Genomic DNA, 13,921 nt, shown 5'->3' with positions numbered 1-13,921 from the left:
GCCACATTATTAACACAACCACAACCACTAACCCTAGCCACATTATAAACACAACCACAATCCAACCACATTGTAAACACAAACACATATTGAAACACACCCCACAGTCACATTTCTTACCACATTATAAACACTTAAACATCACATGAATTCTGTAACAAAGTATATCATCACTGCTAAAACAAATGAAACCAAAACCTTTAAAACAAATGAAACCAAAACATTTAAAACAAATGAAACCAAACCAAAAAATCACAACGATGAGTAAGCAATAAATGTATCTTTAAAATGCCCATTGCCAGCCACGGGAAACAAAACAACACAACATCAAAACAACCACTTAACAGGAGCAAGCCCACTGGTACACAACAACCCATTAAAGTGTCAGCACAACTTAGTGTCAGTTACCCTGTGTACTGCTCCTAACCTCATCACAGACCCGGGGAGTCATTCATGAACAGGGCAGCGTACTGAACGTAACAACAACATTCTACAACGTTGTTCCATTCTGAACGCAGCCCAGACCCTTTATCACTGTAACCCTAAACCTACAGAAGGATAATCGCTATGATTCTGAATATGATAGTCGTGTTAGATCCCTAGTACATTAATGGCCTCTGCTATTACAAAGGCATGGAGTGATAATTGTGCAGTGGCAAAATGTGCCGCTAAAATTCACTGATAATTGGACAAAATATGACGGTGATAGTACTACAAGCAAATAGATCACTCACATTCAAACACACACAAATATACACACGGACACGCAGGTAGGAAGAAAACACATGTACAGTACATATAGGCCTGCATGACATACACAACAAACATACACACATACACACAACACATTTTATCTTAAAAAACGAAAAAAGCAACATCTCACGGCACAACGCCTCTCCCTTCTGTGACCTACTTGTTGTGTGTATGTACTGACATGTATGTATAACTACATGTTGTTTAAAAGAAAAAAGTATGTAAATTGTAAAGTATTTTTCTCTGTAATGTCTTTTTTGTTATGTGTCGGACCCCAGTAAGACTCGCTGTCGCCATTGGCGTCGGCTAATGGGGATACTAATAAATCAAATCAAATCAAATCAAATTATTTTCACACACAAACTAAGACATTGAGACATGGAAGAAACAGCAGCACTTTGAATTGGCTTTTGATGTGCGAGTGCGTGTGGCGTGTTTCCCTTCTTACCTTGGGTTATAAAGTGCATGTGCGTCACGCATGTGAAGTGGCGTCGAGGTCGTAAGTCTGTTGCATTCTCCACGCGCTGAGCCGCATTTGCCGTACTTATCTTCACTATTAACCTGGGCCTTTGATACGTTCATTCTACAACACAGAGAATCACAGGGAACAGGGGGTCAGATAGAAGGCCAGCAGTCTGGATGGGGGGTACACAGAGACAGTAGGCCTGACACTTTATACACAGACAGTCAGCCTGTACATAACGTAGTATTATCAAACAGGAAGCCTGAAGATTCTAGGGGGTACACAGAGACAGTAGGGCCTGACACTTTATACACAGAAATAGTCATAGAGGTGACCTATGCAGTAAAAAGTCTTACTGACACCACCTTGAATCTATACTATATAGATGTTACAGACAGAGATGGTACAGCCTCTACAGCACAGTATTCACACCATGCGGTCTGAATACAACAACGACAGACAGTGCTTACCGACACTTTTAACGGCCTGTCGCTACGGTAACGTTTATGGACATCTGTGACAGGCCGCATGCACAGCGGAGGCCTTTAAGGTAAATGTTTAACGGCAGTATTTAACGGACAGTGTTACCTGGGAGAGGGGTGTGTGTGTGACATTAATAGAAGCCCTCCTGGACTGTTTTAATACGGTTCCGGTATTACCGGTCTCGGGATAAAAAGCAAGGAAAAGGGAGGGACTGTTAGATGTCAATCAAAGCCCGCCTCTGCGTCAGGGAAGGAGCTGTCTCCAGGGTGATAAGGTCACCCCTGCAACAGAATCAGAATCGTCGTCCCCCCCCCCAAAAAAAAAGGCAGATAGTCGGAACGATTTGATGTCATTCAAGGGAAACTGTGTGTGTGTGTGTGTGTCTATGTTATGAAATTGCCAGGTTTCTACATTAAAAGAGAGAGAACACAGGGGGAAAGGTCCCTAGACTAATAATATGAATATCTTTATATTATGAGCTAAAAAAATAGACGGTCAAATCTAGTCATTCCACTACGAAAGAAATGTCTTAAAACGCACTGTTAAAAATAACAGCAATTGAAAATAAAACCCAACATCTTAATTTGGATAATCAAATCTGTAAAATGTGTATAAAAGGCTAAAGGTAATGTTTTTCCATGTTCTCTATGCCTTTCCCTCTCGCGTTCTCTCTTCATATTCCTCTCTTTGCATGTTATTCAGCCAAATAATACATTTTATACATGTAGCTCAGCTGGTAGAGCATGGCGCTTGTAACGCCAGGGTAGTGGGTTCGATCCCCGGGACCACCCATACACAAAAATGTATGCACGCATGACTGTAAGTCGCTTTGGATAAAAGCGTCTGCTAAATGGCATATTATATTATTATATACATTTATATACAGCATATAACGTTATTCTTTTGGTGAAATTCAAAAGTACATCAATGCATTTATTGTATATTATATATAAACATATATTACAATAATTATTATGAAGGAAGCAACATACAACGTGAGACAAAATCACTTTAGAGAGAGAATGTGATATTTCCGTAATCTTCTCATTCTGTGTAATACGTTGTGGTTCAGTCTGTTGCTATCTCTATGTGTGTACCAGTAAATACTTCCGAACATGGACCTGGTAAAGACATGTTTACCACACAAACACAGACACACCGGGAACACATGTGTGTGTGTGTATCCGGGTCTGCAGGCATGTGTGTACAGTATGCTTGTTTCCATGCCTGGCTTGTGTTTGTGGCTGTTCGTAAATGTCTGTGTGTGTGTGTGTGTACAGGGAGAGAACACTCAGTCCTGATGGTGGTGTGTGTGTGTGTTTGTTTGTGGTTGGGCAGGCCGGAAGGCTAGGGCTTAGTGGAAAAAGGCTTGTGCATGTAATGTGTTGCCTTTAGTTCCAGTTGAGTGAATAGGATGAATCGATACTGTTCTGCAGACTCGGTCGGCTCCAACACACAGCTATGGTCAAGCCCCAATTCAGCTCTCTACTGTAGGGGCTCAGATCAATACAGTGCCCATCGCACTATGCATTCACTTACATTAGCAAAAATACTAAAATACCAGCCGCCGCGTAGCGGGATTAGCACACCATTGCTTTATTACATTACGCTTTATGGTGTTATAATCGGATGGAGTGTTAAACCTCACACGTTCATAAAATATAAAGGGTTATTTAGGGAGAAAGATTATTCCTTTACAGAGGAGTGAGTGAGGGGTTTAGTATACTATATATAAGGCCAAGCAGCAGCGTTAGAAAATAAAAAAAAAGTCAACGTACAGCATTTTCTTAAATTGTACTTTTAGGATGAGAATTACAACAAATTGTCACTAAATAATCTATGCATTATTTCACACTAAATATATACAATTAAACAACAATTACTACTATTGGGACTCAAATAAATGCCTTAAATAAAATATTAGTTTTAGTTATAATCATGCAAAGTCTAATTCAGTCAAAAACATAAAATAAAAAAAAACACATTCACACTACACCATAGACAAGAGTCATTTAAACCACTACAAATGAACAGCAAAACTATTTACTCCACACACAAAGACATACATAACTAGTTGCAACCTATCCATTCATTCATCCATTTCTTGGTGCTAGAGATTGTGAGTTCTGAACAGCAGATGTTGTGAAACATAGGCCCAGTGGAGATACACAAGCACATAGACAGACAGACAGACAGACAGACCTGAGAGAGACCTATACATAGATACAACACTACCATACCACCACAGAGAGCGACAGAAAGAGAGAGAGAGAGAGAGCGACAGAAAGAGAGAGAGAGAGAGAGAGAGAGAAGAGAGAGAGAGAGAGAGAGAGAGAGAAGAGAGAGGAGAGAGAGAGAGAGAGAGATGAGAGAGAGAGACAGAGAGATAGAGAGAGAGAGAGAGAGAGAGAAGAGAGAGAGAGAGAGAGAGATGAGAGAGAGAGACAGAAGAGAGAGAGAGAGAGAGAGAATGCAACTGCATCTCAGCACTCTCAGTCCATGGAGGAGAAGAGGGAGAAAACAAACGGAGGTGATAAAACGGGGGGGGTGGAAGAGGGGGAGGTGTGGACCCTTAGGAGAAGTATGTCAGGTTCCTAACCAAGTCTAGACCCAGCCAAGAAACAAGAGATGTAGGCCTACACAAGTGATACAGAACTAACATTATACAGTACATGGAGAATTTGATAAAAGAGTCAGAATGTCACAATATCTCATGTTAGCTCATAATGATAATGGATAATGATAATGTATGGTCGTAATATTTCCTGATTTTGAAAACAAAACCCTCATCATTATTTCAGGAAAATCTATTAACTTACACAAATAAATAAATGCTTCCAAACCATAATTTGAGAACTAAAATAACAGACACATTTTGTATTTAAAAGAAGGTATATAAAAGGTGATGGAATTGGATGGGAGGAGAGGAGAGTAAGAGAGAACAGGAGGGTAGGAGAGCGAGAAAAGAGGGGGACAGAGAGAAGAGAGAGAGAGAGGAACAGAGGGGACATCTGTGAGAGAGCATTAACCTATAGGGTTCTACCTGAACCTATTTCACGCCCCCTGTCAGAACGTGTAAGGAACACACACACACACACACACACACGGATTAGCACACAGGACAATGAGCCAAATTACGCCAAGTATCTGTGTGTGTGTGTGTCCATGCCTTGCCGATGCTCAGTGACTCACTCAAGTGCTGCTGGTCCATCTGTGAATCGAAGGACCATTACTGTGTGCACACACGTACATGCATGTGTGTGTATGTGTGATGGTGAGGCTGTGATTGATGAGACAGGTGCCATTCTTCCCAATGCAGAAGCAGGAGCCCTGAGGAGCACAAATGCCACCATCACCACCGTCCTCCCCATCTCCCCCCTCACCCCAGGTCATCGAACGCGGCTGTAACTGCCCCCCCCCCCCCCCCCCCCCCAATAACCCCCTAAACATCCCAATACACACCACCCAGAAGAAAGCAGAGAGACATTGAGAGTGTGTGTGCTGTTCACTTTGTGCTGTCTATTCTGTACTGGTCTGTGTTTTTGGAGGTAAGGGTGGTGTCGGTGTTATGGTAGGGAGCAGGTGGGTAGTTCGGAGTGGCTGTGGTGTGTTAGCATTAGTGTGTGTGTGTGTGTGTGTGTCGGGGGCAGGTGGGGTTCAGTGTGTGTGTGTATTTGTGTTAGCGACGGGAGCTGTTAGCGGGGTGAGTGGCAGATGGACTGTCGGCTTTAATACGACTGAGCGTGTGGGAAAGGTGACAGCACCGACTGACCCGGGGAGAGGAAGAGGGGGAGAGAGAGGGGAGAGGAGGGAGGAGAGGAGGGACGCTTTCTAAAGGAACGCACTCTAAATGGGGTCGAGGGGTTAGGGGTTCATAGATGAGAGTCTACAGAAACCCTTTAACAACTCAAACACTATTAACTGCAAACTGGGTTTCTGGGTTTATTTTCACCTAAAAGTACATTTAGCCTATAAACTGTGCTATTCACTTTTCGCAGTCTGCGGTGCTGACAGAATATTTCTGCAGTCCTGTAGAATCTTATAAAGAACACGCGATTAAGAGAAATCGCTAATCAGTCAAAACGTTATTTAAAAAATGCAATACTTTGAGCCGATAAAACAGCTAAATAATGAAATTCTGAAATTCTAAAATAACCGTAAAAAATAAACGCATCATTTAACACAAAACAATTATTTACGTATTGGTCACTGAAGAATAAATATTTATTTTAACACTTAATTCAGAGTTGATTTTGTTGTGATTAGGAAGTAGGAACGGCAAGGGCTGATGAACTAGGGTGGTACTGGGGGCACAGTTCAAACACACACACACGCACATACCATGCACGCACGCGCACACACATACTCACAGCTCCGTAGAGCAGCCGGTGTGGTCAAGCACGGCTAAGTGACAACACAACCGAAACCTGGCCAGCACCGCTCTTTAACCGCGACCGTGACCGCAATGCCCAGACATACAAGACACATACACACAGTACAACACACTCACATCGTACACTAGTCTGTTAGTCAGTCTGTCTGTCTGTTCATACAGATTGCTCCTTTAAAAGAAATGCAAAACGATAATTTCATTGCAAATCAAGCTCAATATAACAAAAGTGATGCACAGAGAGCACAATTGCATTTATAGCAGGGCAAAATTAAATCCTGTGTATGACGCACCAGGGAAAATATCTAATAAATCTGCTGCGGATGCAAATTACATTAAATTGTTTTCTATTGCAAGTTAACTATATAATTGATAGAAAATTAAAATGTACTGACTCAATAAAAAAATACTGACTTCAAACAAAAAATGTTCGGTAAAATACTCGGGTTCAAAATAATTTCTCCAAGCAGGGTCCTCACATCTATTCTATAGTTCCAAATGAACGCAACACTAAAGTGGAGAGAGAGAGGGAGAAAGAGGGAGACAGAGAGACAGAGAGACAGGGGATAGGGGATGCCAGGTGGAGAGAGAGAGATGGAGGGGGAGCGAGACATGGAGCTAGAGAGAGAGAGAGAGAGAGAGAGAGAGAGAGAGAGAGAGAGAGAGAGAGAGAGAGAGAGAGAGAGAGAGAGAGAGATGGGGCCGTGTCATTTTCTCCCCATCAGGCACACACATGAAGCATGATGGGAGGATGAGAGGAGGAATATTTCACTGTCAGACAAGGGTCTGCGTGGCTATTCATTTGTCCTCCGTACTCTCCCTCTCTCTCTCCCTGCTGCAGGACAATGACAATTGAATCGTTCCACGGCATGTAGAGAAGAGCAGCGCACTCACACACACTCAGCCACGCATTCAAACACAGTCCCTACGGAGCGTGTGAGAGAGAGATGGAAATTAGGTGGAAAAGAGAGAGAGAGAGAGACCTTTTGAACTCACACACCCTCAGACACACAGGTTCTCTTCAGTGTAAATGTACATTTTATTGTGTCCTGGTCACCTGTGTCTCCTCCCATTAAAAGTGAGTGAGAGCACTAGAAACCACGAGCATGTCACACACACTGCTTCCCACATACACTGCTTCTCACCGACCAGAGTCTCTGTCTCCCGGCCGCATGCAAACCCAACTAGCTCTCACAGTCTCACGTCAGAGTTAGACGTTCATCCATGTTTGTCAAACGTCAAATTTAGAAGTTGTTCCAAACTTCCACCATCCCCGTCCAAAACATGCTAGCAAAATCAAAACCTACTTGAAGGTAACAGCGCTCACGGTTGACCCTAGTGGTTGATTTCCACGTCATCTCAGACATAGATGGACGTCAAATACTGACTTGTATCACGGGTGACCTGTCTGTGCAAACCAGCAGCAGCAGGCCACCCTAATTGATAAGCAAAACAGACCTATTACTTAACCCTCTTCCCCTTGCTTCTCACTCTCACACACACACACACACACACACAGGCCTGCCTAGCCCTTTGCACTTAGACAGAGCTACTAAATAGTTTACACAGTGGCCTGAATTTGCATCAAACAGCCACCTTTACTCCAACCACATAGGAAGGACAGAACACAAATAACAATGTTGTTGGCTTCTATAATCTGTGTAATTATAACAGTATTATTTTGGCCATGGAGGTATGTGAAAGACCACTATCCCTAGTGCTGAAAAAAAAAACACAAATCATGGAGATGACATGATAAACGATCACCTGTCAATTCACACTATCTCTCTTTTTCTAGACGAAGATTTAAAAAAATAAAAAGGGAGCGCCGGGATGCTTGAATGACGGAGGAGCGGAATCCGCAAGGGGGCGAGAGGAGCGAAGGAATGGAGAGAGAGAGAGAGAGGGACAGAGAGAGAGATGGGGGGATGAGTGTAGCAGAGAGGAACTGAATTGAAAGGTGGGAAGGGTTCCGCCTCTGTAGCAACAGCGACATGGGGTGTAATTGCTAATTGCAACGCGTACCTCTTGAATGGTGCGGCCGTTTCTGTGTGCCTCAGCTGGTGTTGTCCATCTTAAGGCTATTTCAAGTCCTCATAAAAGCCAACACTTTTATGAGGAAACCAGCCAGGTCGTGCAAGATCCACTTCGAAATCCGACGTCCGTCCATGTACCCAGGATGTCGGGAGATGCCTTCAAAACCAGCCACTAGGGGCAACGGTGAGCAATACTACCATCAAGTATGCTTGGGTTTTGCTAGGGTGTTGTGGACGTGGGTGGTGGATGGGCGTAAGCTGCAAGCTCTGGCTCAGAATTAGGCGACAGCAGTGGAGACCAAAATATCTCAAAATATGGAGAAACTTTGAAATTTGATGTTTGGAGAAATGTGGACTAACATCAGAATCTGAAGTCAAATTGGTCAAACCGTGAGATCTTGTTGACACACACACTCACACACACACACACACACACACACACACACACACACACACACCCCAGTCACACACCCCAGTCACACACCCTGATGGATTGAACATAAATCAGATAAATTGACAATCACATCATCAAGGCCTCCTCCTCTTTTTATCCTTGGCTTTCTGCTCACATTAGTAGCCGAGTGTGTGTGCTCGTGTGTGTGATTTTGTTGTACGTGCATGTGCTTGTGTGTGTCTGTGTATCACTGAGTGTGTGTTGTGTGTTTGTCAACGTGTGTAAAATTTAATTTTACGTGTGTGTGTGTGTGTGCACGTCCACAGAAGCACGTATTGCTCTCCGTCTCTCAGGGGTGAATGGGTCTGCTCAGGAGGCTCTGTCTTTTAACCACAGTTAATTACCCTTCGAATGCCTCACACCCTGCACAAGAGGGGCCACCACCGCCACCGTGTGTGTGTTTGTGAAGACAATGGGACAGCAGGGGCCACGGTGTAACACATATGCATAAAAATACACCCTATGACACCTCTACACACCAGCCTGATCGGGCAGGGGGCTAAGCCACACACACACAGAATCATATGAGCACACACACACACACACACATATACATACACAATCACCGCAGCACAAACCCACAAACAGATGCGCGCACACACACACACACACACACACACTCAGCACAGCACATATTGACATGATTTGACAGATGAATTAAGTAAATGATTTTATAAGGAGATTAAAAGGAATTTAATTTACGCAATCTCCCTCGATTCCCCTGATCCCTTCCTCCAGTGCTTTCATCTCCTCCACACAGAGAACGACAGAACGAGAGACATAAAATCATAAACTTTTCTCTAGGCTGGTTAGTTATATCAGAATGTGGTGTGATCTGTAGAAGGAGGAGGCTCTCACTTGGACACGGACAGAGTTCTCCATTAGAAACCATTCATTACAAAATGATAGATCTGTTAGGGAATGACCTATTATTCTAGTGGAGGGACTCTGTTCTAGTGGATGCCTTTATTATAATTGTAAAACTAAAGTGAGAATTTATTTTATACTGTAAATGCAAATCATCTTGTCTTTTCAATTTAATTCAGGACATGAAGGTATAATCCAGTCAAATCCCCCTAAAATCTAAACAGGCATACTCAGTTTGTTTAAATTGTTACTGTAATAAAAATGTACACATATGTTAAATACACCACATTCGTGCTAGAGAATGCAAAATCGTGAAAAGAGCTACAAAAAAATACAATCATGCAATTGCTTAGAATATATATTATTTAAATGTCCTAAATATAAAATTTGCATAATCATTACATTTTATATCACTGTCCTATCTGCAAAACTGCAAAGCAATTTTACACATATACACAAGAACAGGGTGCATTGTCGGCTCTCTGACAAAGTGTTTTTAGAAATGCTAAAAGATGCTAAAATACATTATCTCCCTTATGTTTTTTAATTAGTCACATTCCAAACATTGAAAATCATATCCTTTATATAGTGCATCGAGTACATAAATAAGTTACCGTATACATCCAATTAAAAAAATATATAACATTTAAATGTGCAATTTAAAAAATCACATGCACCACCCTTTATCTGGGACATAGATGCACAGTAATATCTGACAATATATCTAAAGTGTTCTACAAAACACACAATCCGCAAAATACACCTTCACAGGTTCAAGAATCGGTCCAAGCCTTTCAAATCATTCCACTATTCTTTCAATCCAAAACCCGTCATGACAATCTGCATTCACCATCCCCGTGACCTCTAGGAATAACCAGCAACAACAAACACACTAAATAAATTAAACTAAGTAAGAGGGGAACAACCCTTAATGACATGCAAATTAAATGTATGTTCAGGCATGAAGGGAATATAATTATGATAATCGTCAAAATGGCACTTGTTGTTATTATTATTATCATTATCCATAATATATCAATTAGTATCCCACTCGTCAATTTCTATGTAGGAGGTGAGCGAGGAGCGAGCGGTGAGAGAGGTGAGTAATGACTATGAGTAAAGCCTGGGTACGGCCGGTACTAAGGGAGGGATTCAGACGGTGTGTTTCTCTATGAGAAGCGACTCTAACCCCGGATAACTAATGACGCTGAGACAGGGGAAAACCAGGCTAAAGCCCATCGTTATAGACAGTAGAAAAGACTGTCTCCTGAATCTTCTGTGTCTCCTTACAATCTACATGTCCTTCACACTTTCTAAGCTCCTCTCGCTATATCTCAGTCACACCACTGCAATTCACACACTCTCCTTACAAAATGCTCAAATATACCATATTCTCAAATACAGTCAATTCTCAAATATACAAAATCCATAAATTCATCATAAAATCATGTACATTTCCTGTCTTATCCGTGTCATTTAGAAATAAATAATTGTGTATATTTACACAAGGTTTCCGAAGAGGAGAAGTATATTCCAAAGCTAGGGTTTTACACCCACCGTATCCACATAACAACACACACACTGTTCAAACACACCCCCACAAACATACACGTACAGAAAGTCGGTAGGCATACAGGTAGAGTGGTTGGGTTGTGTACCTTCACATTAATGACCTTTTATTTCTCTCTATGTAGATTACCAATCTAGCCATTCTTTCTCTCTATGTTATTAACCTCTGGTCTGTGTGTGTGTGTGTGTGTGTGTGTGTGTGTGTGTGTGTGTGTGTGTGTGTGTGTGTGTGTGTGTATAGTCTGTAAGAAGGCTGGAAAGCGAGGCTCCACTTTAGAAGCGTTATCAGCGTTCAGACACAGTCCAGGGCAGGGGTTAAGAGTGCCGTGGTTTCCTTTAGAAACACTGGAACAAAGTCAACTTGTCCAGCTCTTCTCTTCACTCTATCTATCGCTCAATTGTTTTCTCCTTATTCTATTCACATTACTTAAGACCGAGCGTTACCAAACAGAGTGCGGAGCGTGCGATTTGGGAATTATTCATTTTTCCAAAACCAGGACTTCTATTTGATTTAGACTCTACATTTTAGATCATTCTGTCACCTGGAATTCTCCTCAAATGTATTTATGAAATACAATAAAGTAACTAACTAAAACATTTATTTTATAATCTTCTGGCGATTGTCACTGTTCTCTGTGTTGTGTGTCTGTAGACAGAGAGGTATGGGATTGATGCTCCCTGTCCCTGATTCTCTATTTACATAAAACACTCGACACACACACACACACGGTCCTCTCTGTCCACATCCGCCTGCCTGCTCCACCAGCCAGTTAATCTGCATTTTTAACGCTGTCCTTAACACAAGCCAAAAAGAGCAAAGCGCTGGCTAAAGGAGCAGCGTGTGTGTGTGGTGTGTCCGTGCGGAGCGGCGCAGCGCGCTGTTGTCTCTAATGCCACGGCAGGGCCACATGCTGTGCTGGCCGTCTGAAATTCAAGCTCTCCTGGCATTTAAGAGCGCTTTCTCCCCCTCCTCCTCCCCCTGCCGCTTCTATCCGTTCCCTCTCCCTCCTGGTCGCCCCGCTCCCCCTCTCACTCTGTCGGCTGGCTGACGGACAGCCCTCACACACGCTGAACACACTGACCCTACCTAATAAACTAAGACTTAAACCTCCCATACCACACACACACTCTCTATTATAAAGTGGATCATAAAGCAGTATGGCTCTCTGTGCTGGGACCGACATGCCAGAGTGTATGTGTGGGAGAGTGTGTGTCCTACTCAGGTGGAGCGGCAGAAATTCAATTCCTCACGCTGAGTGAGGGCTTCTGTCTGTACCGCAGCCCAGCAAAGGTAGACAGACGCATACTGTTACACTGTTACACACAGTCAAACAGACACATTTTCACACACTACCTGACAGCGGAAACAACCTTGACATGCTACCAGCCACCTCCGCAGCATCAAACAAAATAACACACACACTCCTACTAACAAACACGAGCACGGCACACACAGACACACACAGTCAAAGGCATTCACAATGACAAGAAGTAAGAAAATAAGTAGTAAAAAGGTAAAATTTACCTACTCTTGTTCAGAGTGTAGGGAGAAATATTCAGGCAGGGAAAGTTCTATGGAATCCATCTGCGCACTGCCACCATAATGTGAGAAAGCCTCCTCTATAAATCAAAGTTTTTTTCTGCTCTCCTCCTCCTCTCCTGTCCTCCTCTCTCTCTCTCTCTCTCTCTCTCTCTCTCTTCTCTCTCTTCTCTCTCTCTCTTCTCTCTCTCTCTCTATTGCCGTTCCTGTCAGAGCACTGCAATCAGACACAGTGGTCCTCCTTGTGACAAGCCTATAGGCACAGCAGCCAGCTAGTTGGGACCAAAAGCTCTAGCACTCTTCTAATCAAGGACTTAAAGCCACGATTGGAGCTCATTAATATGTAGCAAGGCTTTGCATATGTAGTCCCTCTGGCCCATCCGGGCTGCTCATTGGTGGACGGGCGGCCAATGGCAGAGGGGCTCGGTCTGCATGCACGGAGAGAGAGAGAGAGAGCAGCCGAGCAGGTGGAGAGTGGAGGGCAGAGACAAAGAGAGAGAGAATGGGACGGAGGGAGGGAGGGGGCAGAGGAATAACGACAGTGAGCGGTGAAGAGAGAGAGAGAGAGGTGAGGAGAGGGGGATTTAAAGAACCAGTGCATTCTCTCTCTCTCTCTCTCTCTCTCTCTCTCTCTCTCTCTCTCTCTCTCTCTCTCTCTCTCTCTGTCTCTCTGTCTCTCTGTCTCTCTCTCTCTCAGGGCAGTTGTTATCAGTTCATTCTGTAAAGTGGGGAGATAAAGGCTCTCAGACCAGGGTGATACCAAATGTTGTGAATGAAGCCGCGCCATGCAAATACACCGTTCCATCTGTTTATTGGCAAGTCTGTCATTCTCTCAGTCCCTCTGTTCTTTTCCTTCTCTTCCTTTATTCTCCCTCTCTAACGCTCTACCCGTCTGTCTGAAAGTGACAAGATTAGTCAAATGAAGCAATTCCTCTGACCGTCATGTGTTCAAAGCGCGTGCTCACGCTATGATTTCTGCATATGTCCGCTGGACAGAGTGAGACAGGGTAAAAGGATCAAAGGAGGACATTTATTTTTCATGTTATTTTAACATTTCACAGTAAAGTACTTGCTGAAAATCCAAGCTTGGCCTCACTCAAGCAATAGGTGGATATCCCGTTATGTTACATCAGTTAGTTTCATAATGGAATTGATTTCAGTGTCTTTCACACTCTCCAAAAAGGAAAATTAAATGAAAAACCCATAACCATCTCAGCAGTAAAATAGGGAGTATATTTCCCAGTCCGAGATTCTGGACTGTCTTTGTTGTGGAATGATTGAGGAATGATTTGCAAACGATTTGGGAATGATTGGGACATGTTTTTCCCGGCGCTGGCTGTGTCCTTTCCATGCGCATGTCAGCGGC

The 13,921-nt window shown here is 43.1% G+C and overlaps 1 pseudogene across 1 annotated transcript in view; it reads right to left on the bottom strand.

Annotated features, from left to right (window-relative positions):
- Window positions 1–12,600, bottom strand: part of LOC311102604 (estrogen-related receptor gamma-like) — a 62,699-nt pseudogene extending 50,099 nt beyond the window's left edge. Inside the window, exons 1-2 of the transcript in view lie at window positions 12,545–12,600; window positions 1,202–1,336 (exon numbers count right to left, since the gene is read on the bottom strand). The product of the transcript in view is annotated as an estrogen-related receptor gamma-like (transcript). The remainder of the gene's footprint in view (window positions 1–1,201; window positions 1,337–12,544) is intronic.
- Between the last annotated feature and the right edge of the window lie 1,321 nt (window positions 12,601–13,921).

The sequence above is a fragment of the Coregonus lavaretus genome, assembly GCF_964263955.1.
Source record: "Coregonus lavaretus genome assembly, chromosome: 27".
NCBI lineage: Eukaryota > Metazoa > Chordata > Actinopteri > Salmoniformes > Salmonidae > Coregonus > Coregonus lavaretus.
Note: the sequence above shows the minus strand (reverse complement) of the source record. Positions and strands in the feature narration are given on the sequence as shown.